Source organism: Erythrolamprus reginae, chromosome 7, assembly GCF_031021105.1.
Source record: "Erythrolamprus reginae isolate rEryReg1 chromosome 7, rEryReg1.hap1, whole genome shotgun sequence".
In the NCBI taxonomy this organism is placed as follows: domain Eukaryota; kingdom Metazoa; phylum Chordata; class Lepidosauria; order Squamata; family Dipsadidae; genus Erythrolamprus; species Erythrolamprus reginae.
Genome location: NC_091956.1, coordinates 22455838 through 22481976, shown reverse-complemented (window position 1 = coordinate 22481976; position 26139 = coordinate 22455838). Strand labels below are relative to the sequence as shown.

The window sequence follows — 26139 nt, the reverse complement described above, 5'->3', positions numbered from 1 at the left end:
CAGAATATCTCCGAGACCGCCTGCTGCCGCACGAATCTCAGCGACCGATTAGGTCCCACAGAGTGGGCCTTCTCCGGGTCCCGTCAACTAAACAATGTCGGTTGGCGGGCCCCAGGGGAAGAGCCTTCTCTGTGGCGGCCCCGACCCTCTGGAACCAACTCCCCCCGGAGATTAGAACTGCCCCTACTCTCCTTGCCTTTCGTAAGCTCCTTAAGACCCACCTGTGTCGTCAGGCATGGGGGAACTGAGACATCTCCCCCGGACATATACAATTTATGAATGGTATGTGTGTATGTACATGTGTTTAGAAAATGGGGTTTTAAAATGTTTTTAGTAGAAATTTAGATTCGTTGTAAATAGTTGTTTTTTTTCACTTTGTTGTGAGCCGCCCCGAGTTTGCGGAGAGGGGCGGCATACAAATCTAAATAAATAATAAAATAAAATAAATAAATAATTATTATTATTTATTAGATTTGTATGCCGCCCCTCTCCGCAGACTCGGGGCGGCTCACAACAGTGACAAAAAACAATATATACTGACAAATCTAATAATTAAAATCTAAGATAGCAATTATACATTTAAAAATCTAAAAGCAAGAAACCCCAATATAAAAAAACATACATACAGTCATATCATGTACTAGGACTACATAGGCAGGGGGAGATGTCTCAGTTCCCCCACACTTGAGGACAGAGGTGGGCTTTAAGAAGTTTACGAAAGACAAGGAGGGTGGGGGCAATTCTAATCTCCGGGGGGAGTTGGTTCCAGAGGGCCGAGGCCATCACAGAGAAGGCTCTTCCCCTGGGCCCCGCCAAACGACATTGTTTTGTTGACGGGACCCGGAGAAGGCCCACTCTGTGGGACCTAACCGGTTACTGGGATTCATGCGGCCGAGTTGTTGTGTGTATGTATGTATGTATGTATGTATGTATGTATGTATGTATGTATGTATTTATTTATTATTTATTTATTTATTGGATTTGTATACCGCCCCTCTCCAGAGACTCGGGGTGGCTAACAGCGACAATAAAACAGTGTACAATACTAATTTGGTATTGATGATTAAAAATCAATTAATATAAAAACCAAACATACATACATACATACATACCATGCATAGAATTGTAAAGGCCTAGGGGGAAAGAGGATCTCAATTCCCCCATGTGTTTGTTTGTTTGTTTGTTTGTTTGTTTGTTTGTTTGTTTATTTATTTATTTATTTATTTTATTTTATTTTATTTTATTTATTTTATTTTATTTTATTTTATTTTATTTTATTTTATTTTATTTATTTTATTTTTGTTTGTTTATTTATTCATTCATTCATTCATTCATTCATTCATTCATTCATTCATTCATTCATTTATTTATTTAGATTTGTATGCCGGCCCTCTCCGCAGACTCGGGGCGCCTCACAACAAGTGAAAAAAACAATTTAACAAATCTAAATTTCTACTAAAAACATTTTTAAAAACCCCATTTTCTAAACACGTGTGTGTATGTGCGTTTGTCAGTGTGTTTGCAGATGAATTGAGTTCCTGCAATATATTTAGGGGGGGGTTGGTGGTGGTGGGGAAGTAGGAGCTGTTTGCATGTGTGTCTGTCCGTGGTATTTGCAGATGAAGTGGTTTTGAGCAGAGAAAATGCAACTTACACACTGGAAATCTAAATCCCAGTGATACAAAGTTCTGGAGAATATTCAGGCAACCTGGGAAGGTTCCCTGTTGCTAAAGCTGCCCACCCAGACTCTTTGGGAGCAAGCAGCTCAAATAAACAAATAAGTTGGATGGGTGACCGCCGAAGTGCAGAGCCAAAAAAAAAAATGCCCATCGACCTCTGAGTGGCTAGGTAGGTCTCACCTTCGGAGTCCAGATTCCCACACTCCCATCTGCTCTTGGCCATTAAGTTCACAGTCAGGGTCCAAAATCTGTTTAGTCAGATGGGACGGCTTGCTGTTAAAGCTTCAGAGGGCTTTCGGGATCCAATGACTCAACATCACGCTTGGCCAAATTTAACATTTTACTCTCTCACAGATGCTACTTTATACATATCATTACAGTGTTCCCTCGATTTTCGCGGGTTCGAACTTTGCGAAAAGTCTATACCACAGTTTTTCAAAAATATTAATTAAAAATACTTCACGGGTTTTTCCCCTATACCATGGTTTTTCCCTCCCGATGACGTCATATGTCATTGCGAAACTTTCGTCTGCCTTTAATAATTTTTTTAAAAATAAACTGTAATAAGTAAATATGGTGAGTAATAATCTGAATGGTTGCTAAGAGAATGGAAAATTGCAATTTAGGGGTTTAAAGTGTTAAGGGAAGGCTTGTGATACTGTTCATAGCCAAAAATAGTGTATTTACTTCCGCATCTCTACTTCGCGGAAATTCGACTTTCGCGGGTGGTCTCGAAACGCATCCCCCGCGAAAAGCGAGGGAACACTGTATACGTATCATTATGATGGCAAACCATCAGACCGAAAGGCAAAAGCTGGCCAAATGTTTTGGCAAAAGGGTATTGAAAGTTAAAAGCTACTACTGACTCTGGGACAAGATTGGGAAACTTAGGAAATATTTGGTTCGTTGAATATACTAAAATAGGTTCAAAGAATTTTAACGAAAATATATTAAGGTTGGTTGATTATATTAAAATAAGCTTAATTAGTTTTATTGAAATGTACTAATAAAGCAAGATGAATTTCATATGTAAAATTGGAATATAAGAATAGAGATACTTTTAAAGAAGTATATTAATAAAGCAAGTCGAAACCGATAAGTAAAATTGGCATATAAGAACAGAGATGGTTTTGAAAGATTTATAAAAATGGAATTAGTGAGCAATAGATGATTTATGGTGCACTGAAGAAAATGAATGAAATTGGTTGTATTGCTTTTCTTTTCTTTTCTTTCTTTTCTTTTTTAGTATCTTCAATGTTTGTGATTTGATAGACTATATAGGGGTTTTTAGATTTAAGAAAAATGTGTAAAGAGAAATAGGAAGCACTAAGGCCTACCAGTTAACTAGAATGTTAGAAATATTGTTTATTTGTCAGTATATATTTGAGGGAACATTTATTTATCTATGTATTTATTTATGTATTTGATTGATTGATTGATTGATTGATTGATTAATTAATTAATTTGACTTCTATGCCGCCCAGTCCTGAAGGACTCAGGGCGGCTTACAACAGTGGTATAAGTACAATAAGAACATTAATGAAGAGAGATAATACATGATGATTGTGATTGCTGGAAGACAAGATTAGATTTTTTTTTTTTGCAATAAGGGATAATGGATTTATAGAAAAATTAACAATTTTGTATTATGATTTTTTTTTCTGGGATTATACAAGAGTTACTAACAAAATACTGCATTATATTGTACTGGAAGTAGAGGATATTTGGCATTGTATTAAAGTGTATGAAGGAAAATAATGTTAAAAAATTTTATACTAAAAAGAAAAGGTTAGGAAATGTTCTGTCGGGCTCTCTGGTAGACTCCTTCCGAAAATTCACAGGTACAAATTTCAGACACACACACACGTTTGAAAATTCAAAACAATGTTCTTTATAATAAAAATTCACCTAAACCAAGCCCTCTTTTTGTAGAGCAAAGAGCACTGGTCTCCAAACAAACTGGTAAGTTGTACAAGTCCCTTATCAGTTATGAGATACTTAGCTTGCAGCTGTGAGGCAGTTCACAGTCTAGTTTAGTTTCAAAGCGAGGAAAAATCAGCACACAAAAGGTCAAAGTCAGCAAAGCAGGCACGAAACACAACTATCAGATAATCCTCCACAATGGCCAAACCCACAGGCTGCTATTTATAGCAGCCTCACTAATTACCAAAGCCCCACCCAACCACAGGTGGCCTCATTTTCTTTGATAATAATCTCTCAGTTGTTGTTGCCTATGCATCGCTCTCCGCATGCGTGGCTGTATCATTAACTCTTGTTCCGAATCCAAGGAGGAGCTAGATAATTGATCTCCTTCTGAGCTGTCTGCCCCACTCTCCTCCTCCCTGTCACTCATGTCTTCTTGGTCAGAGGAGCCTTCCACCAGGGGCAAAACAGGCCTGCAACATGTGGATGTCTCCCCCACATCTACAGTCCTTAGGGCAGGAGTTGGGCCAGAGCTAACCACAACAGGAAACATATTTATTGGATGTGTAGTTCTGTTGTTATTTTGGCCTTTCCCAAGTTACTAAACCATAAAAAAAAATAGTTATCAATCAACCAGAATAGAACTGGAAGGGGCCTTTGAGGTCTTCTAGTCTAACCCTTGCTCAAGCTGGAGACCCTATACCAGTGATGGCAAACCACAGGTGCCACAGGTGGCATGTGAAGCCATATCTTCTGGCATGCTAGCTGTTGTCCTAGCTCAGCTCCAACATGCATGTGTGTGCCGACCAGCTGATTTTGGGCTTGCACGGAAACTCTGTGGGGGCATTTTTGGCTTCCAGAGACCCTCCGGGGGAATGAGAGAGGGCATTTTTACCCACCCACCCCGCTCCAAGGAAGCCTTTGGACCTTCGGGAGGGCAAAACACGAGCCTACTGGGCCTACCAGAAGTTGGAAAACAGACATTTCCAGCCTACAGAGGACCTCCAGGAGGGCAGGAGAAGCTGTTTTTGCCCTCCCTGGGCACCGAATTGTGGGTGTGGGCACTCACATGTGCATGATAGTGCATGCATGCTCTTTCGGCACCCGAGGAACAAAATGTTTGCCATCACTGCCCTATACTATTTCAGATAGGTGGCTGTTGGACCCGCTCACATCCTGCACAATTAGTAAGGGACCCAGAGGACTCAGAGATAGTGGAAGTGTTGTATAGGCATCCTATGTTCTGGGCACCCGAGACTGACAGCAAAGAGGATGTGGTGTCAGAGGCTGAAGAGCAACCAAGGCCTTCTGCAACCAAGGAGCCTCTTCTTGGTGCTAGGATTCGCAGGGCCTCTGGGAGGCAGGAGCGGTTACTCAGGAGGAAGTTTACTCGTGAGTAGCACTGGTGGCTATTGGGCCATACCCTCAGGCTATTTAAGGTGGAGTAGAGAACAATGACATTCTGGGCGTTCTTGATGAGCTCCGGACTTCTAGCCAGCTCCTGTAAGTCCATAATAAGAAACCTACTATAATCTAGTAATTATTTGCTGTATTTATCTATTCCTGGGACACTGGCCAGCTGCTAAGACTTTATTATCAGTGCGGTGAAGCTTTCATAAGACTTTCCTATACAGTAAAATCTTTATTAGTTAATCCGGTGGTGTGCATCTGATTCTTGGGGGACTCGGTGCTGGGACACAACAGGTGGCTATCCAGTCTTTTCTTAAAAGCTTCCAGCGATGAAACAATCACAACTTATGAAGGCAAGACCTTCCACTGGTTAATTGTTCTCACTGTTAAGGTGTACCGCTAGCTGATTTAGTTTGGTTAAGAGAATGTCCAGTATGATGGTATTGAATGCTGAACTGAAGTCTACAAAGAGGACCCTAGCATAGGTCATTGGAGATTCAAGATATTGAAGCATGTAGTGTAGAGCCATACTGACAGCATCATCTGTTGATCTATTTGCTCGGTATGCAAATTGCAGGGGGTCTAACAGTGGATCCGTGATGGTTTTCAAGTGGAACATCACTAGCCTTTCAAAGGTTTTCATAACTACAAGTGTTAGAGCAATTGGTCTGTAGTCATTCAGTTCCTTGATGGAGGGCTGCTTCGACACTGGGATGATTGTTGAGCATTTGAAGCAGGAAGAAACATAGCACAACTCTAGTGATTTGTTGAAGATTTGGGTGAAGATGGGGGCCAATTGGTCAGCACAGACTTTTAAACAAGAAGGAGTTATCTTGTCTGGGCCTGGTGCTTTTCCAGGATTCTGTTTGTGAAATAGATCTTTCACTTCCTTTTCTGGGATCACTAGGGGTTGTAAACCCAATGGGATGGGTTCAGTTGCAGAAGATTTAGCTGTTGTTGGTGTGTCTAGGATAGAGGTTGTGCAGATAAGTGGTTATGGTTTCTTTTCAAACCTGCAGTAGAACACATTCAGGTCATCTGCCAATTGCTGATCTCCTTCAGCTTGGGAAGATTGTTTGCTTTAACTGGTGATGGTTTTGAGAGTTTTCCACATGTTTGCTGGTTCATTTGCTGAGAATTGATTCTTTAGCTTTTCAGAGTAGTTCCTTTTTGCTGCTCTGATCTCCCTTGTTAATATATTTCTGGCCTGATTGTAGAGCATTCTATCACCTTTTCTGTAGGCTTCCTCTTTGGAATGATGTAACTGCTTGAGTTTGGTTGTGAACCAAGGTTTATTGTTACTGTATATTTGCAAGTTCCTGGTTGGTATACATAGGTCTTCACAGAAGCTGACATATGATGTTACGGTATCTGTGAGTTCATCTAGGTCTGCAGAGGTGTCTTTAAAAATATTCCAGTCTGTGCAGTCAAAGCAAGCCTGTAGCTTTAACTTTGCTTCATCAGTCCAAGTCCTCACTGATTTAATAGTTGGTTTTGTGGCTTTAAATCTTTGTTTGTAAGCAGGTACAAGGTGAATCATGCAATGATCAGAGTGGCCCACAGCTGCTCTTGGTAAGGCCCGGTAAGCATTTTTTACTGTTGTATAGCAATGGTCTAAGATATTATTGCCTCTGGTGGGACAATTTACAATTTGAAAGTATTTTGGTAGCTCATCTCTTAAGTTTAAATCTCCCAAAATAATGGCCAGTGAATCAGGGTATTTGGCTTCAGCCTCCGTAATCTGATCAGCTAGGGTTTTTAGTGCCTTTTTTACATATAACACATGAAGTAAATATACAATACCAAAAGCAGGTTTCCCGACATGGTGGTAAATACAAACAAAACACAAGCAGAGGAGAGGTGTTTCAGTTTCAGTTTTAGTTTCAGAGCTCAGCACAGATTCAGAGCTGCAGAGCTAAGCCATGCCCAGACTCCTTCCTCTCTCCTTGTTGCTCACGCAGCAAATACTGTTTCAGTTTCCAAACAGCCCTCAACTCTCTCACACACTGACAGATGAATACCAAAGGATGCTGGTAGGCAGAGGCAGTTTTTTTTTCTCCCCCCCAAAAACTAAGGGGCATCTTATGCTCCAGAGCATCTTATACTCCAAAAAATACAATACTTATTTTGATGTGCCCTGTTCACCTCAAAACTTTTCTATCACACCTATCAAAACGAAAATTATTCTGGGGCTTTTGCTGAATTTGAGTGGCACAATCTCTGCAGTTTACAGCTCTGTAGGTTAATTACAAGTTGTTTCTTGACCCTTTTTTGTTCTTCTTTTAAAAAAAAACTGCAGGAAGAAACTGTCTGATTCTATTGAGGCATTTAAGCCAGGATGAAGAATGCAGTGCTAAGTGAACTAAGCAACCAACACTGTTCATTCACAGTCCTTTGGCTTAAAAAAGAGACTTCTGGATTTTAAGTTTAGCTAGTTTATCAGTTTAGAATTAGAAGCATTTCCTTTAGCTTAATCTCCCTGGGCAGAAGAGATCGTTTATAATAAGGTTAGTAAGAGCAAAATAAATGGTTCGTGTACACCAGTGTTTTTCAACCAGTGTGCCGTGGCACACTAGTGTGCCGTGAGACATGGTCAGGTGTGCCACGAAGCTCAGAGGGTAAGAAAGCAAGAGAGAGAGAAAGCAAGAGAGAAAGAAAGCAAGAGAGAGAGAAAGCAAGAGAGAGAGAAAGCAAGAGAGAGAGAAAGCAAGAGAGAGAAAGAACGAGAGAGAGAGAAAGAGAACAAGAGAGAGAAAGAGAACAAGAGAAAGTGAGAGAGAAAGAAACAGAGAGAGAGCAAGAGAGAGAAAGAAAGCAAGAGAGAGAGAGAAAGACATAGAGGGAGGAAGGGAGAGAAAGAGGAAGGGAGAAAGAAATAGAGCGAAGGGGAGGAAGAGAGAGAGATAATTTTTTTGTCTAAACTTTTTTTAGCCCCCCCCCCCCCGCTCAATGTGCCCAAGGGTTTCGTAAATGTAAAAAATGTGCCGCGACTCAAAAAAGGTTGAAAATCACTGGTGTACACAAAGTCATTTCTTATTGCTGTTTTGCAGCTGGAATTAAGCACCAGAACATTTCAAGGCTAAACCTTGCCAGTTTCATATTTGCCCTAGTATATAAATATTGTTTTTTCCTTCTTCATCCAAGAAAAGGAAGAGTAGTCAAACCAAAAATTCTTTTTTATATATATAATTTTTTTTTATTGGTTTATTTACTAAATTAACAACAAAAAATTCAACCAAAGTTGCAAGATCAAAACTGCAGATGAGAGTGGGGCTACTAATCTTTAAGAAGCAGGTTAAGTATCTGTAAATTAAACATATATGAGTTACGACAGACATCCCCTATCTGGTATTCTCCAGATGTACGGCTACAGCTCCCAAATTTTTGGTGGAAATGATTGGCTGTTACTCCTCTACAACATTTCAAGGACACCAGGCTGAAGAAAATTGAGTATGACTTTAACAACTCGGCCCATATATTACTTGGTTTGACCCAACTTGCAAGCAGTCGTTTATATATTGCAATGATTTGTGTTCTCACAGGAACGAAAACAAAGCAAACTTTATTTTGACTTAATGGATGAACTATGAATTCCACATCTGGCTGCAAAAATAGAGACAGCAACTAAGTGGCAGGAATTAGCTAATGATTTTTGCAGCTCAGATAAGGGCTGGTTATATAATAGTGTATATTGGTTCTCTACAGTAAGTAGGGTGTATATTTAGCTTTCCCCTCCATTCTCCACGTTTAAGGGAAGTTTCTACGCTACCCCTTGAATGACAGCATCTGTTTGAGTAAAGGTGATACAGGTTGACCTGCAAGACTTCAATCTGTGGTCTTTGTTTGACAAATGTAAAGCAATCTGTTTTTAGTCAACATTACTACTCAATGTTTGTTTGCCACAGATTGAATCTTAAATTCAGCCATTGTACTGCCATTATTTGCTATTTGTCATGATGCAAAAAATGAGTAGAAAACAATGGAATTAATCCAATTACATGAATTGGATAATTTTTAACAAAGCCCACACTTTTGCTCTAAACGGCCTCAACATGGGAACCACATAAAATTAAGCAGTTTAAAATACTTACAGCCAAGCTTTTAAGGCTGTCTTTTTATATAAGGTTCCAAAACAAGCCCCATATTATCCCAAAAGGTAGATGCAAACCAATACACGTCAGTTTTATATTTAAATAGAAAAGTTTTAAAACCAATACAGTGATTGGGGGAAAAATATGTGAAGTGCCATTTGATATGTAGAGTGCGTTCACAAATCCTTCAGACCACAGTTTCTTTTAAAGATAGCTTGCTCAATCCACAGTGAACATTACATATAATGCTGAAACTTCATTAATAAAAATAGAGCACACACATTTTGCTAACATATTCCATCTCACACTGCCTCTCCCCACATTCCAAAAGCACTTAAGTAAACCATCGTTAACAATTATAACTGAAGAAGAAAACAAGGGTTAAAAAGTTTTGAACTAGTCAAGTTATTAAATCAACTTCAAGCAATTTTTACAGGGTTTTTTTTTTTGCTTGTGCCAAAGCAATTACAGTGGTACTTACGAACTTAATTCATTCCGTGTCCAGGTTCTTAAGTAGAAAAGTTTGTAAGAAGAAGCAATTGTTCCCATAGGAATCAATGTAAAAGCAAATAATGCCTGCGATTGGGGAAACCACAGGGAGGATGGAGGTCCTGTTTCCTCCCAGGAGATTCCTAGAGAGACCCCGTGGAGGCTTCTCCCTGCCTTTTCCAGCACTGTTTCCTCCCAAGAGATTCCTAGAGAGGCCCCACAGAAGCTTCTCCCTGCCTTTTCCATCACTGTTTCCTCCTAGGAGATTCCTAGAGAGGCCCCACGGAGGCTTCTCCCTGCCTTTTCCAGCACTGTTTCCTCCTAGGAGATTCCTAGAGAAGCCCCACAGAAGCTTCTCCCTGCCTTTTTCATCATTGTTTCCTCCTAGGAGATTCCTAGAGAGGCCCCACAGAGGCTTCTCTCTGCCTTTTCTGGTTACAGTTTCAGAGGCTCGGGTTTGTAAGTTGAAAATGGTTCTTGAGGAGAGGCAAAAAAACTCTTGAACACCCAATTCTTATCTAGAAAAGTTGGTAAGTATAGGCATCCTTAGGTAGAGGTACCATTGTAGTTTGTTTCATATTTGGAAACTATTTCTCTATCTGCTCACAAGAAGCCATAGTTTATTGTAGGATTCCCTTGATTAGCTGGATTGTACCCCAAAAAAAGGGGTGTTCTCTCTCTCTCTCTCTCTCTCTCTCTCTCTCTGTGTGTGTGTGTGTGTATTCAAACAAGTCAAATTTTAGTGTCTGACTTGCAGTTAAGTTACTGATTTTGGACCTCTTTGCAGCTACCAACATAACATCCTAACGCCATTAAACATCTCCTAGCCGTGTTCTGATTAAAAACAATTTAAAATAGATAATTAGCGTGGCAACATGTTAAACAGCAGCATGAAATTGACACAAACCAGAACAGCGCACACACAACATCCATTTCCATTTCTCATTCTGAAGTAAATCCTAGTTCTGTTAAATATCTTTGACATCCGTATGTACTATATATATATATATATATATATTGCAGAGAACTTTAAGGAACAAAAGAGGGCGCTCTTTGGCTTCTTGGGGAGAGAAGCTGGCTCCAAAGCATGGAGGCTGTAAATAATTTTTTAAAAAGCAAATTACGAGCTGTGCAGCTTCCAGCTTTTCATAAAACAGGAAGTGGGTTTGCGATTAGATATTTAGTGCGAACGTCCACCCAAATTGTGAGTCAAGAATCTCATTGCTTAGCCTACGACCCTTTCCTAGACAAAACAAGGATTTCTGTGTTTCGCACACAATAGGTGATTTGACGCAAATGTGTGTTGGTTTGTTTTTAACCATCCTGCACTGGAGAAATTGCAGGTCATCTCAATGAGGAAAGGAAGAAGGAAGGAAGGAGGGAGGGAAGGGAAGGGAGGGAGGGAGAAGAGAAAGGGGGAGGGAGGAAAGAAAGAGAAGGGAGGAAGGAAGGAAGGGAAGGGAGGGAGGAAAGAAAGAGAAGGAAGAGAAGAAGGAAGGAAGGAAAGAAAGAGAAGGAAGGAAGGAAAGAAGGAAAGAAAGAGAAGGAAAGAAGGAAAGAAAGAAAGAGAGAGAGAGAAAGGAAAAAGAAAGAAAGAAAGAAAGAGAAAGGAAGGAAGGGAGAAAGAAAGAAAGAAAGAAAGAAAGAAAGAAAGAAAGAAGCCTTCAGAGTTCTTCGTTTTATTTGTCTCACAGGAGAGTCAAGTTACATAGAAATTGGCAACTGGGGGTTTTACTACTTATAAACACACAGGGAGAAATTTAGGCATTGTTTGCAAACGATGTGAGTCTGTATACACATCTTTGGCCCCCAAATCAGCCAAAGTCTCTGATCCTGTTTTCCCCACTGTGTGCATATTCTCCCATACTAGAGAACGGATAGTATAAACTTGTTGAACCAAACTGTAGTAGATGGATATTTGGACTATTGGAATACCGTCACACTTGGAAAGCTGCATTCAGTTTTGTTTGCCACGATGTAATAAAAGATGTTGAGACTTTAGAAAAAGTGCAGAGAAAAGAAACCAAGATGATTCGGGGCCTGAAGCTGTGCACACAACCAGTAATGGGCAGCCAAAATTTTTGCTGCCACACTGTGGGGGTGTGGCTTATTTTGTGGGTGTGGCTTGATGGTCATGTGACCGGGTAGGAGTGGCTTGCCGCCCATGTGACTAGGTGGGAGTGGCTTGAATTATCATCATCTTTCAAGTGAACTGTTATTGCTTCACGATGCCTTTTCATCTCAGCTGTGGGCAGAGTGAGGGCTTGGTGAGGGGAAGAAGACCACAGCACAGACTCCTGGGCAGCAGTAGCATCAGTAACAGCAACCCCCACCTACACGCGTGGGGTGTTCATGCATGCATGCACGGAGTACATGGATTGTATTATTATTATTATTATTATTATTATTATTATTATTATTATTATTTATTAGATTTGTATGCCGCCCCTTTCCGTAGACTCGGGGCGGCTCACAACACAATAAAAACAGTTTATAATGAATCTAATAAGTTACAATTTAAAATATTAAAAAACCCCATTATTAAACAGACATACACACAAGCATACCATACATAAATTGTATAGGTCCGGGGGAGATATCTCAGTTCCCCCATGCCTGATGACAAAGGTGGGTTTTAAGGAGTTTGCGAAAGGCGAGGAGGGTAGGGGCAGTTCTAATCTCTGGGGGGAGCTGGTTCCAGAGAGTCGGGGCCGCCACAGAGAAGGCTCTTCCCCTGGGGCCCACCAACCGACACTGTTTAGTTGACGGGACCCGGAGAAGGCCCACTCTGTGGGACCTGATCGGTCGCTGGCATTCGTGCGGCAGAAGGCGGTCTCGGAGATATTCTGGTCCGATGCCATGAAGGGCTTTAAAGGTCATAACCAACACTTTGAATTGTGACCGGAAATTGATTGGCAACCAATGCAGACTGCGGAGTGTTGGTGTAACATGGATGCAGGTGTATGCGCGCTGTCATGAATGCGTGTGTGTGATTTCGGCACATGATGACAAAAAGGTTTGCCATCCCTGGTAGAGGGTTTTCTTCTTTGTGTAATGGGTTGGACGTTGGTGATGGCGAACCTATGGCACGGGTGCCACAGGTGGCACACGGAGCCATATCTGCTGGCACATGAGCCGTTGCCCTAGCTCAGCTCCAAAGTGCATGTGTGTGCTCGCCAGCTGATTTTTGGCTCACACAGACGCTTCCAGAGAGCCTCCAGGGGGATGGGGGGGAGTTTTTACTTTTCCCCGGCTCCACGGAAGCTTTTGGACCGTGGGGAGGGCAAAACGCAAGCCTTCTGGGCCCACCAGAAGTTGGAAAACAGGCTGTTTCCAGCCTCCAGAGGGCCTCCGGTGGGTGGGGGAAGGTATTTTTGCCCTCCCCAGGCATTGAATTATGAGTGATAGTGCACACGTATGCTGTTTTGGCACCCAAGGAAAAAAAGGTTTGCCATCACTGGACTAGAAGATTTCCAAGGTCCCTTCCAATTGTGTAATTCTGATAATTGTGAACCATGGATTGCCCATGGCTACCATTGCACATTTTGAGAATTTAGGTTATCGATGACCAAGGGCGGGCCACCATTCCAGGCACTATCAGAACGGGCTGGGAGTGCATGTGTGTATGCCCCGCCCGGCACAGGATTTCCAGGTATTTGAGCATCTGTGCATGCGCAGAAGCAAAAAGGCCTGGAAATAGGCCAAAATAAAGTAGGTGACTGCTGCTGCTTGCCCCGCTGATCCCCCTGCTTGCCGCCACTCGCCACTCATCTCGCTGCTGCTCGTCCCACCGCTCACAGCAGCTCCCCCACAAGCAGCCCATCACCACCCGCTCTGCCATCTCACCCAGTCATTACCTTGCTCCATCGCATGACCTCCTGCAGGGACAAGGAGAAGTTGGGTCATGGTGTGGGGAGCAGGCCAGGTGGCCCCGAACTCCAGCCGTGCGGCCTCTCTGTGCTCTCCTGCGGCACAGGCATCTCTCTCCTGTGGCGCGGGAGAGCAGAGAGCAGGCCACACGGCTGGAGCTCACGCCGGCTGCTTTTGCTGCTGGCCCCAGCTGCTTCTCTAGGCGCTGCAGCAAGATCCATGTGCAGTCGTCCGTTTGGCAGCAAAAATTGCCGGTTTCTTTCCTTCCGTGCATGCGCGGCAGCAAAAAACCCGGTAATTGTTACTGGAATTGCGGAATTGAGCACGCCAGCGGTAATGGAGCAAACCTACATGCTCCATTGCTGCCACCATTCCAGCATATAGCCCATCCCTGTCGATGACTCACAGCAAACCTATACTTACATCCGATAGTTCCTGCATAGTGGCTTATGAGCCGTACCTATACTACCTCATCTCCTTCTTGATCATGTTTTTGCAGCTTCAGTCATTGTTTAAAAAAGTTGGTAAAATATACAATATTCCTCTCCATTCTTGATGCATATTACACCTATCAAGGCTCTGACTTTTAAAAATAAATTGAAACACAGATGGGAATTTCTTCGTTCAAACGCAAATATGTTTTTCATTCAATTGTACTGGATTGCAACGTGAAGTCCGTTGCGAACATAAATTGAGATGCTTCTTTTTCTAAGCATTTGGCAGGGCTCTGTTTAAATAAAAGACACATGGTTTCGTTTTACAATAACTTCAGGGCTAGGGAGATGGAGGATTAATCGGAAATTTGGGAAATGCAAGAGGTAACACCCAGTGCAATTGGCTGCCCCTGTACTGTGAAGTCATTCGTTTCCTCCGAGGCCTGGCCAGGCAATGGGAATCGATGGAACACGGCACCAGGAAACAACGCCAGGCATCGTAACTCTTTTGGCTATCTTTGCTTTCACCTGGCCGCTTCACCAGAACAGGAAAAAAGGAAGCAAAAAAGTTGTAGCAGCTGCCCCCCTCCCATCACCACCAATTGCACAGAATGAAATTGAGGATGGCTATGGATATATAGTGATCCCCCGTTTATTGCGTCCCCAACCATTGCGAACAGGGTACTTCGCGATTTTTCAACCCGGAAGTCAAAATACCATCTACGCATGCGTGCCCGTTTTTTCTATGGGCACGCATGCGTAGATGGCAACCGGGAGATCAGCTGCTGGGCGGCTTCCCTGGGTCTTCCCCCTCTTGCTGGCGTCAGCGAGGAGTTTCCCCACCGCCCACGCAAACTCCTTGCTGCCGCCCGCCCTTCGCCCGCCCACGCCGTTCATTCTCGCCGCTTTCGAGCTGAGTCCTGAAGCGAATTCGCTCCAGGACTCAGCTCGAAAGCGCCGAGAGCCAGCGTGGACAAGCCGTTCCTTGGCGCTGGCTATCGGCGCTTTTGAGCTGAGTCCGGAAGCGAATTCGCTCCCGGACTCAGCTCGAAAGCGCCGAGAGCCAGCGTGGACAAGCCGTTCCTTGGCGCTGGCTATCGGCGCTTTTCAGCTGAGTCCGGAAGCGAATTCGCTCCCGGACTCAGCTCGAAAGCGCCGAGAGCCAGCGTGGACAAGCCGTTCCTTGGCGCTGGCTATCGGCGCTTTTGAGCTGAGTCCGGAAGCGAATTCGCTCCCGGACTCAGCTCGAAAGCGCCGAGAGCCAGCGCCCCCCGGACCCCCAACCCGGGTTTGGGGGGCTGCTAGGAAGCCCTCCATGCCGGCGGCAAACAGCCGCGCCGCGCCGCCCCCAATCTTCGGCTCCTCGCTAGCGCTGTGGGAGTAAAAACACCATCTGCACATGCGCAGGTGGTGTTTTTACTTCCGCAGCGCTACTTCGCGAAAACCCGCTCGTTGCGGGGGGTCCTGGAACGGAACCCTCGCAACGAGCGGGGGATCACTGTACTGTATTTTTCAAAGACGCACCTTTTTCCTCACTAAAAGAGGCTGAAAATTCAGGTGCATCTTATACTCTGAATGTACCGTATTTTTCGCTCTATAAGACACACCTGCTGATAAGACGCACCTAGATTTTAGAGGAGGAAAATAGAAAAAAAATAGAAAGAAAGAAAGAAAGGGGGAAGGGACAGAACAGAGGAAGGAAGCAAGGAAACTTATGAAAGGGGAGAGTAAGAGAGGAAGGACTGAAGGAAGGGAGGGAGGGAAGAAGGTAGGAAGGAGAAAGAAAAGAAGAAATAGAGGAAGGGAAGGTAAAAGAGAGAAAGAAAAAGAGCAAGAAAGAAAGAAAAAGAGAGAAAGAAAGAGAATGAAAGAGAAATAAAAATAGAGAGGGGGAATGAAAGAAATGGAAGGAGGGAAGGAAGGAGAGAAAGCAAGAGAAAGAAAGAAAGAAAAAGAAAGGAAAAAGAATGAAAGAGCAAGAGAGAAAGAGAGAGAGCAGAAATGAGAAGCTGAGAGCTGGCAGGCCAGGAGCCTCGCATGTGCTGTTGGAAGGGGGCTTGGTGGTCCTGGGAGATAGTGAACATTGTTCCTTCTTCCCTCCCAGCACAGAGGGGTGGCTTCCTCCCCGGTTCCCCGCTGCACCTCCCCAGTGTAAAGCTCAGGACTGCCGCCTCCCCCTCGCCCCAGGATCTCGCGCTTGCAGCTTCGGGCAGGGGGTTTGCGGGGAGGCGGCAAACGGTTGCTTGGAAGCAGAACCTCGGAGCAACTCAACCGCCTTGCTTCCACCGGAGAAACACCAAAGCGAGAGCTGGCAAGCGGGGGGGGACGGGGACTGCCTTCCGCGGGAGTTTGGAGGGGTTTGGGGCGCGCAGGGGCCGGCAGGCAGGGAGGGAGGGAGGCGCCAGCATCGGACGGGTCGGACGGAGGTGTCGGACGGGCAGCTCTGACCGGCTGCGAGCGACTGGCTGGGTTTTGGGTCTTCGAGACCTCCCCGCCTCCTGAAGCGATTCCCGTAGCCTTCCCAAAGGCTCGAAGCCGCCAACGCTCCTCCGGTGCCGCTCCGCCTCCTAAACCTGCGCGGTGGAGGCGTTCCCCGGCCCAGCACTTCTGGAGACCGAAAGGCGCGGCTCTCTTCGGGGTTTGGAAGAGGAGAGGCGGCGACAGAGGCAAGATACTTTTGGTGAGTATATCGCCGCCCCCCCCTCTGCTCCAGCGCCTCCCCCCCTCCCTGCCTGCATCTTCGCTCCATAAGACGCCGCTGATTTTTCATCCTACTTTGGGAGGAAAAAAACTGCGTCTTATGGAGCGAAAAATACGGTAGCTTTTTTCGCAGCTTTTTTTCCCCAACCCTAACTAGGTGCTAACGATCTTCCCAGCTCTTACCGGCTTGCAAGCTCTTTCATTGTTACTCTCTGTCAAGAATGTTTTCCAAGCACTAAGACTTTCTGTTCTGTCGGGCTCTCTGGTAGAATCCTCCCAAAAATTCACAGGTACAAATTTCAGACACACACACATTTGAAAATTCAAAACAATGTTCTTTATAATGAATATTCACTTAACCTAAGCCCTCTTTTGGTATAGCAAAGAGCACTCGTCTCCAAACAAACTGGTAATTTGTACAAGTCCCTTATCAGTTCTGTGATACTTAGCTTGCAGCTGTGAGGCAATTCACAGTCCTTCTTCTTTCACAAAGTGAAACACACTTTGCTCTGGTTTAGTTTCCAAGCAGGGAAAAATCAGCACACAAAAAGTCAAAGTCAGTAAAGCAGGCACGAAACACAACGATCAATAATCCTCCACAATGGCCAAACCCACAGGCTGCTATTTATAGCAGCCTCACTAATTACCACAGCCCCACCCAACCACAGGTGGCCTCATTTTCTTTGATAATAATCTCTCAGTTGTTGTTGCCTATGCATCGCTCTCTGCATACGTGGCTGTATCATTAACTCTTGTTCTGAATCCAAGGAGGAGCTAGATAATTGATCTCCTTCTGAGTTGTCTGCCCCACTCTCCTCCTCCCTGTCACTCATGTCTTCTTGGTCAGAGGAGCCTTCATCATCAGATTCCACCGGGGGCAAAACAGGCCTGCAGCATGTGGATGTCTCCCCCACAGCCACAGTCCTTGGGGCAGGAGCTGGGCCAGAGTTAACCACAACACTTTCCAGGGTTTTTTCATTGCTCTATTGGTTCTGAATGTTTCTTTACAGGTGCGAACGATGTTGCCAACTCTTACCGGATTGCAAGCTGTTTCATTGTTACTCTCTCCAAATAAGGTTTTTTAAAAGCCCTAACCAGGGGACAAAATAATGTGCTGAAACTGACTAGACTACAGATGCTAGCCACATGAATAACTGGTAAGCAAATTCTTTTCTCTATTTTCCTCCCCAAAAACTAAGGTGCGTTTTATACTCCGAAAAATATGATACAGTTGTCAAAGGTTTATCCTGCCACAACGAAGAGAGGGTCTACCTATTCACCAAAGCACCCAAAGGTAAAACAAAAAACAATGGTTTGAAACTAATCCAAGAGACAAGCAACTTGGAATTAAGGAGAAACTTCCTAACAGTGTGACAATTAGCCAATGGAACAGTTTGCCTTCAAATGTTGTAGGTGCTTCGTCATTGGAGGCAGTGAAAGGCTGCAAAACTTTTTTACTGGACGTGGGTTATTTTGTGGGTGTGGCTTGCCAGCAATGTGACCAGGTGGGAGTGGCTTAATGATCATGTGACCAGGGGTGGCTTAAAGGTGGCCAACTTGACCTCGCTCACATCAAGGATTAGGGTTTATTTATTTATTTCTTGGATTTGTATGCTGCCCCTCTCCGGAGACTCGGGGCGGCTAACAGCGACAATAAAACAGTGTACAATAGTAATTTGGTATTAGAAATGATTAAAAATCCATTGATATAAAAACCAAACATACATACATACATACCATGCATAGAATTGTAAAGGCCTAGGGGGAAAGAGGATCTCAATTCCCCCATGCCTGGCGACAGAGGTGGGTTTTAAGTTGTTTACGAAAGGCAAGGAGGGTGGGGGCAGTTCTGATCTCTGGGGGGAGTTGGTTCCAGAGGGCCAGGGCCGCCACAGAGAAGGCTCTTCCCCTGGGTCCCACCAGGCGACATCGCTTAGTTGACGGGACCCGGAGAAGACCCACTCTGTGGGACCTAACTGGTCTCTGGGATTCGTGCAGCAGAAGGCGGTCCCTGAGGTAATCTGGTCCGGTGCCATGAAGGGCTTTATAGGACATAACCAACACTTAGGGTTAGGGTGCCTGGCCTCTCCTCGCCTCAAAGAGATACAATTTCCTTATTACTGAAGATCCAAAATATACTATTGAATTCTATGCCTATATGCCATATGTGTACATACATATTACACACAGGCACACAAAAATATACATTATCCACTATATAAACTGTATGTGTATGTACACACACACGCATGCACAGCTCTTCTAAAATTATACACATTCAACCTCATTTACTGCAATAGAAAAATCATACCCAGAGCCCAGAAGGGGAAAAAAAGAGGGGGGGGGATCAAAATTTTTCTACCTGTTCTGTACCCATAGGAGCCCATCACTGATTGGAAGTTTTCAAACATAGATTGGACAACCGTTGGATTCAGGCGATATGAGACTCCTGCCAGGGATTTCCAACTTTGGCACCTTTAAGACTTGCGGACTTCAACTCCCAGAATTCCTCATTCAGCTCGCTGACTAAGGAATTATGGGAGTTGAAGTCCACAACTCTTAAAGTTGCCAAGATTGAGACCCATGGAGTAGAAGACTTTTGAAGTCCATCCCAGCTCTATGATTCTATGTTCTATGACTGAAAAATCATGACGGAAAGGTAGTTATTTTTTATCCAAACCATGAAAGAAACACATTCATGCCCAGTTTCTGGGATTCTCAGCATAGTTTAGAAATTGTTTCCAGGTGATCATCACAGCTTGGCATCTCCTTAAAAAAAAGGAAAGAAAAGTTTGGACGGTCCTCTAAAGCAGTGTTCCCCAACCTTTTTTGAGCGGTGGCACATTATTCATATTTTCAAAATCCTGGGGAACATTGAATCGGGGGGGGGGGGGGAGGGCTAAAGAAAAGTTTGGACAAAAAAAATCTCTCTCTTCCTCCATTTCTCTCTATTTCTCCCTCTTTCTCTCTCTTCCTTCCTTCCCTTCTTTCTCTCTCTCCATCCCTCTTTCTTTCTTTCTTCCTCTCTTTTTTGCTCTCTTTCTCTCTCCCTCCTTCCCTTCCTCTATGTCTTTCTCTCTCCCTTGCTCTCTTGCTCTCTCTCTTGCTATCTCTTTCTTGCTTTTTTTATCTCTTTCTTGCTCTCTCTCTCTTTCACTGTCTCTTGTTATATGTCTCTTTCTCTCTCTCTGCCTCTCTTGCTATCTCTCTTGCTATCTCTCTTTCTTTCTCTCTCTCTCTTTCTGTCTCTCTTTCTCTCTCTGTCTGTCTCCCTTGCTATGTCTCTCTTTATTTCTCTCTCTCTCTGCCTCTCTTGCTATGTCTCTCTTTCTCTCTCTCTTTCTCTGTCTCTCTTGCTATGTCTCTCTCTCTCAGTGTCTCTTTCTCTCTCTCTCTCTGCCTCTTGCTATGTCTCTCTCTCTCTGCCTCTTGCTATGTCTCTCTTTCTCTCTCTCTCTTGCTATGTCTCTCTTTCTCTCTCTCTTTCTTTCTGTCTCTGTTTCTCTCTGTCTCTCTTGCTATGTCTCTCTTTCTTTCTCTCTCTCTCTCTGCCTCTTGCTATATCTCTCTTTCTCTCTCTCTCTGTCTCTCTCACTCTCTCTGTCTCTCTTGCTATGTCTCTCTCTCTCTCTCTCTTTCTCTGTCTCTCTTGCTATGTCTCTTTCTTTCGCTCTCTATCTCTCTCTCTCGGCTGACTGCGAGCGGGAGCCCTGACGGCGGCAGCTGGACGTGCTGCTGGACGCCGTATATGCCAGCCCCTTGCGCCAGCATGTAGGGCGTCCAGCAGCACGTCCAACAGCCACCGTCGGTGCCTCCACCCTGGAGCTCCCTCTCGCCGCCGCCATCTCCCCGCAACTGCCTGGGGCCGCTGCAGCCGGCACCCTCCCGCTTCCAGCGCCAGTGCCCTCCCGCCGGGCCCCAAAGGACACTTGCCGCCGACGCCAGGGAAGCTCCAGCTGGGCAGGGCGCTGCCGGTGCCTCCAACCTGGAGCTCCCACTCACAGCTGTCCCCCAGCTCCTGCTCGATGCCGCGGTTTCTGGCACTCTCCTGCTGGGCCCCAAAGAAGGAAGGCGCAAAGAATGTATAAGCTGGGTTGACAAAATCACTAAATGAGGAGGTGATAAGCTGCCAGGGAAAGCAAAGGGAAATTATCAAAGCCATTAAAAAGCGAAAGTTAGAGTATTTTGGACATACAGGATATTTCACTTAACCCTCCAGGGAGAAGGAGAAGGAGAAAAGGAGGACGAGGACGACAACGACAACAATAATGGCAAATACTCTTTTGTCTGAAGAAGTCAATCTAGTGATAAAGACCGAACCCAAGCCATTTTGAGCAGGGGTCTCCAACCTTGGCAGCTTTAAACCTGGAGGACTTCAACTCCCAGAAATCTTCAACCAGCTTGCTAGCTGGGGAATTCTGGGAGTTGAAGTCCTTATAAAGGACTCAAAGTTGTCAAGGTTGGAGACCTCTGATTTAGGGTAAAAAAAAAAAATCAACGTTTTGAATTCTGTCCCAAAACATACTTGCAACCAATACAGTATAGGTACAATAGTTCTCAATTTACAGCCACAATTGATCCTGAAATTTATATTGTTAAAGTGAGACATTTGTTAAGGGAGTTTTGCTCCATTTTATGACTCAGCGCTGCAGTTGATGAGTTAATAACCTTGTTGTTAACGGAATCTGGCTCTCCCCATTGATTTTGCTGGTCAGAAGGTCAAAAAATGGGATCACATGACCTTGGGATACAGCAACGGTCGTAAGTATGAGCCAGCTGCCAAGCATCTGAATTTTGATCACATGTACTCATAGAGATACTTCAAAGGTTGTAGTAACTGTAAAAAAACAGCCACTTTTTAAAACTTCCGTTGTATCTTTGAACAATCACCAAATGAACTTCTGTTAGATGTTCACCTGTATCACACTGTTGAGATGGATTTTGTTCCCCAGCATTTGAGCTGGGCAGGATATAAGAAAATTCAAAACTAAAATAATACATAGAAATGTATATAAATATAGAAGATTTAATTCTGTTTGGAATGGGTTGGATTGGATGGCCTCCAGGGTCCCTTCCAGCTTCAACATGTTAAATATTAGTTCCTTTAGGATAGTTGAAGAATTGCTACATGTTGTGACGGCGGCTACAATCACCTATGCACAAAAATGGAAGAATTCAAAAGTACCTGGAGATAAAGAGACAATAAAAAAAAATTAGACTGCAGAAATGACCGGTTAACCATGGAATTGAACGACAAAAAAGATTCGGACTATTATTCTACCTGGACAATGTGGTATAAATGCATGCAAAAGAGGAATGAAAACTCACAATGAAAATTGGCTCCTTTTCAAGACTATATGTACAGATACTGTATATAAACATATAGAGATCAGAACGTTAAAGTACGGACGTCGACCAACTTGAAAATATTTAATTTATATGTGTGTAAATGTATGTTTATATGTTGTGTTGGTCTTTTTTTAATGTATATATTTAATAAAAATATTTTTTTTAAAAAAATAAGATAGTTGGAGAAAATATATGCTGACAGATATTCTTTTGTAAATTAGCGTGTGGCCCAACTAAGGGGACATTCCTAAATGCTAAGGCAAGAGAAATAAGAAAATGCTGCAAAATAATTTATGGGCAATAATGGGGAAATGTTGATCAACACCTGTTGTTGCTGTTGTCTCTGAGGCATTATGGAGTAGATGTGATTAGTGATTGTATCTGATGGGAGAGGCATAGGGGTGTCATATATGGACTATAAATGTAATGCTTTTGAATATACTGCTCAAAAAAAATAAAGGGAACACTCAATTAACATATCCTAGATCTGAATGAATGAAATATTCTCATTGAATATTTTGTTCTGTGCAAAGTTGAATGTGCACATGTGAAATTGAAATTGATGTGAATGCATATGAAATTGATTGTCAATCAGTGTTGCTTCCTAAGTGGACAGTTTGATTTCAGAGAAGTTTGATTTACTTGGAGTTATATTGTGTTGTTTAAGTGTTCCCTTTAATTTTTTTGAGCAGTGTATATATTCAAACGTACAAAGAACTGATAAAGAAATAAAGGGAGACTAGTATAGAACCATTTCAAGCTATTTAGCTCTCATCAGCTAGCCATATCCTTCTAGGATTTGAACCTGGGCTGCTTGCCTTGCTAGGCAGTGTCTTTTAACCTCTAAGCCACAGGTTCTCCTCCCTTATCAGTTGAGCCAGGGAAAGATTAAATGGTTTTCTATTGAGTCACCTGCTCTCTCCCATATTTGTGTGTGTGTGTGTGTGTGTGTTTGTGTGTATATGTATATGTACAAATATGTATATATTTTTAATGTCGGATCACATTCACCAAAAAAACATGTGATACGTACAAAAATATGTATGATTCGACACAAAAATATGTAACCCTTCCCTGGTGCAGAGCTGAAGGGATTGGATACAGTAGCCTAGAGGATAATTCTCTGCCTTACAAGGCAAAGGTTGCAGGTTCAAGTTCCAGTGGGTATGGTTAGCTGATGAGGCCAAAATAAGGCCAAAATAGATCTATCCTAGTCTCCCTTAATTTTCAAATTCAGCAAAAAAAATGGGACATGTATAATATATGTGTGTTTTCTGTTGAGTCACGTGATATGCCCAAACCATAGTCCAGTGGTATATGTGTAGCCAAAAAATCTTCTCAAAAGCTAAAGATCTATGTTTTCTATCAAATCTTCATTTTTATGCCTGAACAAATTCCCTTTTTAAGAAATTTTTTGTTAAGATGTATACCTTACTTTTTCCTACAAGTTCAAGTAAATAGCAGAAATCTAAAATTTCTTGACATTTTGAAATAATTGAAGTGTCATATATATGTGTGTATGCATATACATGTATGAAAATATATGTAATTTTTAATATTTAGCATTCTTCATCGTATAAAATGTTCTTTTAAAATTGGTTCATGTTTTAACTTAGTACTCTGTATGTTTGGCTGGCTGGCAAGTTTTTGCTCGGTGTTAGGTTAACCATGGGGAGAAACAGGAAGTTGGATCTGGTCTAATTCAACAAATCTCCTCTTATGTCTTGTGCCTCAGAATTATTTTTCTGGGCTCTGAAGCATCAGCTCTCACTGATGGATGTCTCTCCCCTAAAAAGAAAACTGGATCACATCCAAAGAGAGGGGGAATGTGATATTGATGAGAAAAGCAGATGTTATTCTCCCATATTATTTTTAGGAACAACATTCTTTAGGGCAGATGTGGGCTACTATGGCCCCTCTATAACCTGTGGACTTCAACTCCCAGAATTCCTGAGTCACTAGTGCTATGGACTTTACGACCAGTGGACTTCAACTCCCAGAATTCCTAAGTCAGTAGAGATGTGGACTTTACGACCTGTGGACTTCAACTCCCAGAACTTCCATAATTTGACAGAGAACCCAGAAGAAAGAAACTAGATTTTTTTTACTGGAGGTAGCTTTCTTCTTTTGGCAATATATACCTAGAATAAAGAGTTCTCTGATTAAAAGAAATAATTAAAAGTAACATTGAAAAAACCCAGAGTTATTCTTATTATTCTTATTAGGTATTAGTTATTCTTATTAGGTATTTTCACCAAGAATTACAAAGAAGTGACCCAATATTTAATTAAACACATTCTGACAACTGCAAGAATGGCCCTTGCACATTTCTGGGTAAATGAAGAAATCCATAAAGTGGGAATGATAATTTTAAAAAATCACAGACTGCGCAGAGATGGATAGGTTAAGAGGGAGGTTAAAGGAGAAGGGGGACTCAGAGTACTACAAAATATGGGATAAATTCTATAATTGTTTAAAAGAGAGAAACTGTAAAGAAAACTTACTGTATTTTTCGGTGTACAGTGTTCCCTCAATTTTTGCAGGGGATGCGCTCCGAGACCGCCCACGAAAGTCGAATTTCTGCGAAGTAGAGATGCAGAAGTAAATACACTATTTTTGGCTATGAACAGTATCACAAGCTTTCCCTTAATACTTTAAACCCCTAAATTGCAATTTCCCATTCCCTTAAGAACCATTTAGATTATTACTCACCATGTTTATTTATTACAGTTTATTAAAAAATTATTTATTAAAGGAGAATGAAAGTTTGGCGATGACATATGATGTCATCGGGTGGGAAAAACCATAGTATAGGGAAAAACCCACAAAGTATTTTTGAATTAATGTTTGTGAAAAACCGTGGTATAGAGTTTTCGCAAAATTCGAACCCGTGAAAATCGAGGGAACAGTGTATAAGACGCACCATTTTCCTCCCTTAAAAAGCTGATAATTTGGGTGTGTCTTATACTCTGAATGCAGGGGTTTTTTTTCTTTCAGCTGTTAATAATCTTCCCAGTTCTTACCTTGCAAACTCTTTCATTGTTTCTCTCTGCGAAGAATGTTTTCCAAACTCTAAGTCTTTGCAGGTTTTTTTTCATTGTTCTAACTTTATTTTATTTATTTTATTTATTGGATTTGTATGCCGCCCCTCTGCGTGGACTTGGAGCGGCTCTGAATAAGCTTTTTTTTCAGCCTAACCAGGTGCTAACAATGTTCCCAGCTATTACTGCTTGAAAGCTCTTTTATTGTTACTCTCTGTCAGGAATGTTTTCCAAACCCTGTCTTTGTATGGGTTTTCCCCCCATTGCTTTACTTTCCAGCCCTAACCAGGTGCTATTAATGTTCCCAAGCTCTTTCATTGTTTCTCTCTGCGAATAATGTTTTCCAAACCCTAAGTCTTTTTCCCCATTGATCAAATTGCTCCAAATGTTTCTTTCCAGCCCTAAACAGGTGCTAATGGTGTTCCCAGTTCTTACCTGCTTGCAAGCTCTTTCATTGTTACTCTCTCAGAATAAAAGTTTTTTTAAGCCCTTAACCAGGGGATAAAATAATATGCTGAAGGTGACCAGACTAAGGATGCTAGCCAGATGAATACCTGGTAAGCATACTCCAGTGTGTCTTATACTCCGAAAAATACGGTATGTCTAACAAGACAATGTTAAGTAAAGATATAGTAAATGTATGTATAGTAGTACCTCTACTTAAGAACTTAATTCGTTCCGTGACCAGGTTCTTAAGTAGAACAGTTTGTAAGTAGAAGCAATTTTTCCCATAGGAATCAATGTAAAAGCAAATAATGCGTGCAAACCCATTAGGAAAGAAATAAAAGCTCGGAATTTGGGTGGGAGGAGGAGGAAGAAGAGGAGGAGGACAGTCGCTGCCCAGAGCAAAGGGAACGTTTCTTTTCTCTGGGAGCTGGCAGAGGTTTATTCCCTATGTAAGCGCCCAGAGAAAGGAAAATGCTTTGTTCACTCTGAACTGCAAAAGCCTCCTTAAGCACCACCGAAAGGTTCCTCTGGCAGCCCAGAAAAGCCCGAGATAGCCGGGATTAAAGGGGGAATGGCAGGAAACTGGCCAGGCCTTCGTGCCGCTCTCAAATTTCCTGGGAAATTTTTCCGGGCTCGGGTTCTTAAGTAGAAAATGGTTCTTAAGAAGAGGCAAAAAGATCTTGGCACCATAGATACCATAGATACC

At 42.9% G+C, this 26139-nt stretch overlaps 1 protein-coding gene across 1 annotated transcript in view; it reads right to left on the bottom strand.

Annotated features, from left to right (window-relative positions):
- LNX1 (ligand of numb-protein X 1) overlaps window positions 1–9776 on the bottom strand; it is a 315851-nt gene extending 306075 nt beyond the window's left edge. The window contains exon 1 of the mRNA XM_070757148.1: window positions 9585–9776. The gene's annotated coding sequence lies outside the window, so the exon portion shown is untranslated. The remainder of the gene's footprint in view (window positions 1–9584) is intronic.
- Between the last annotated feature and the right edge of the window lie 16363 nt (window positions 9777–26139).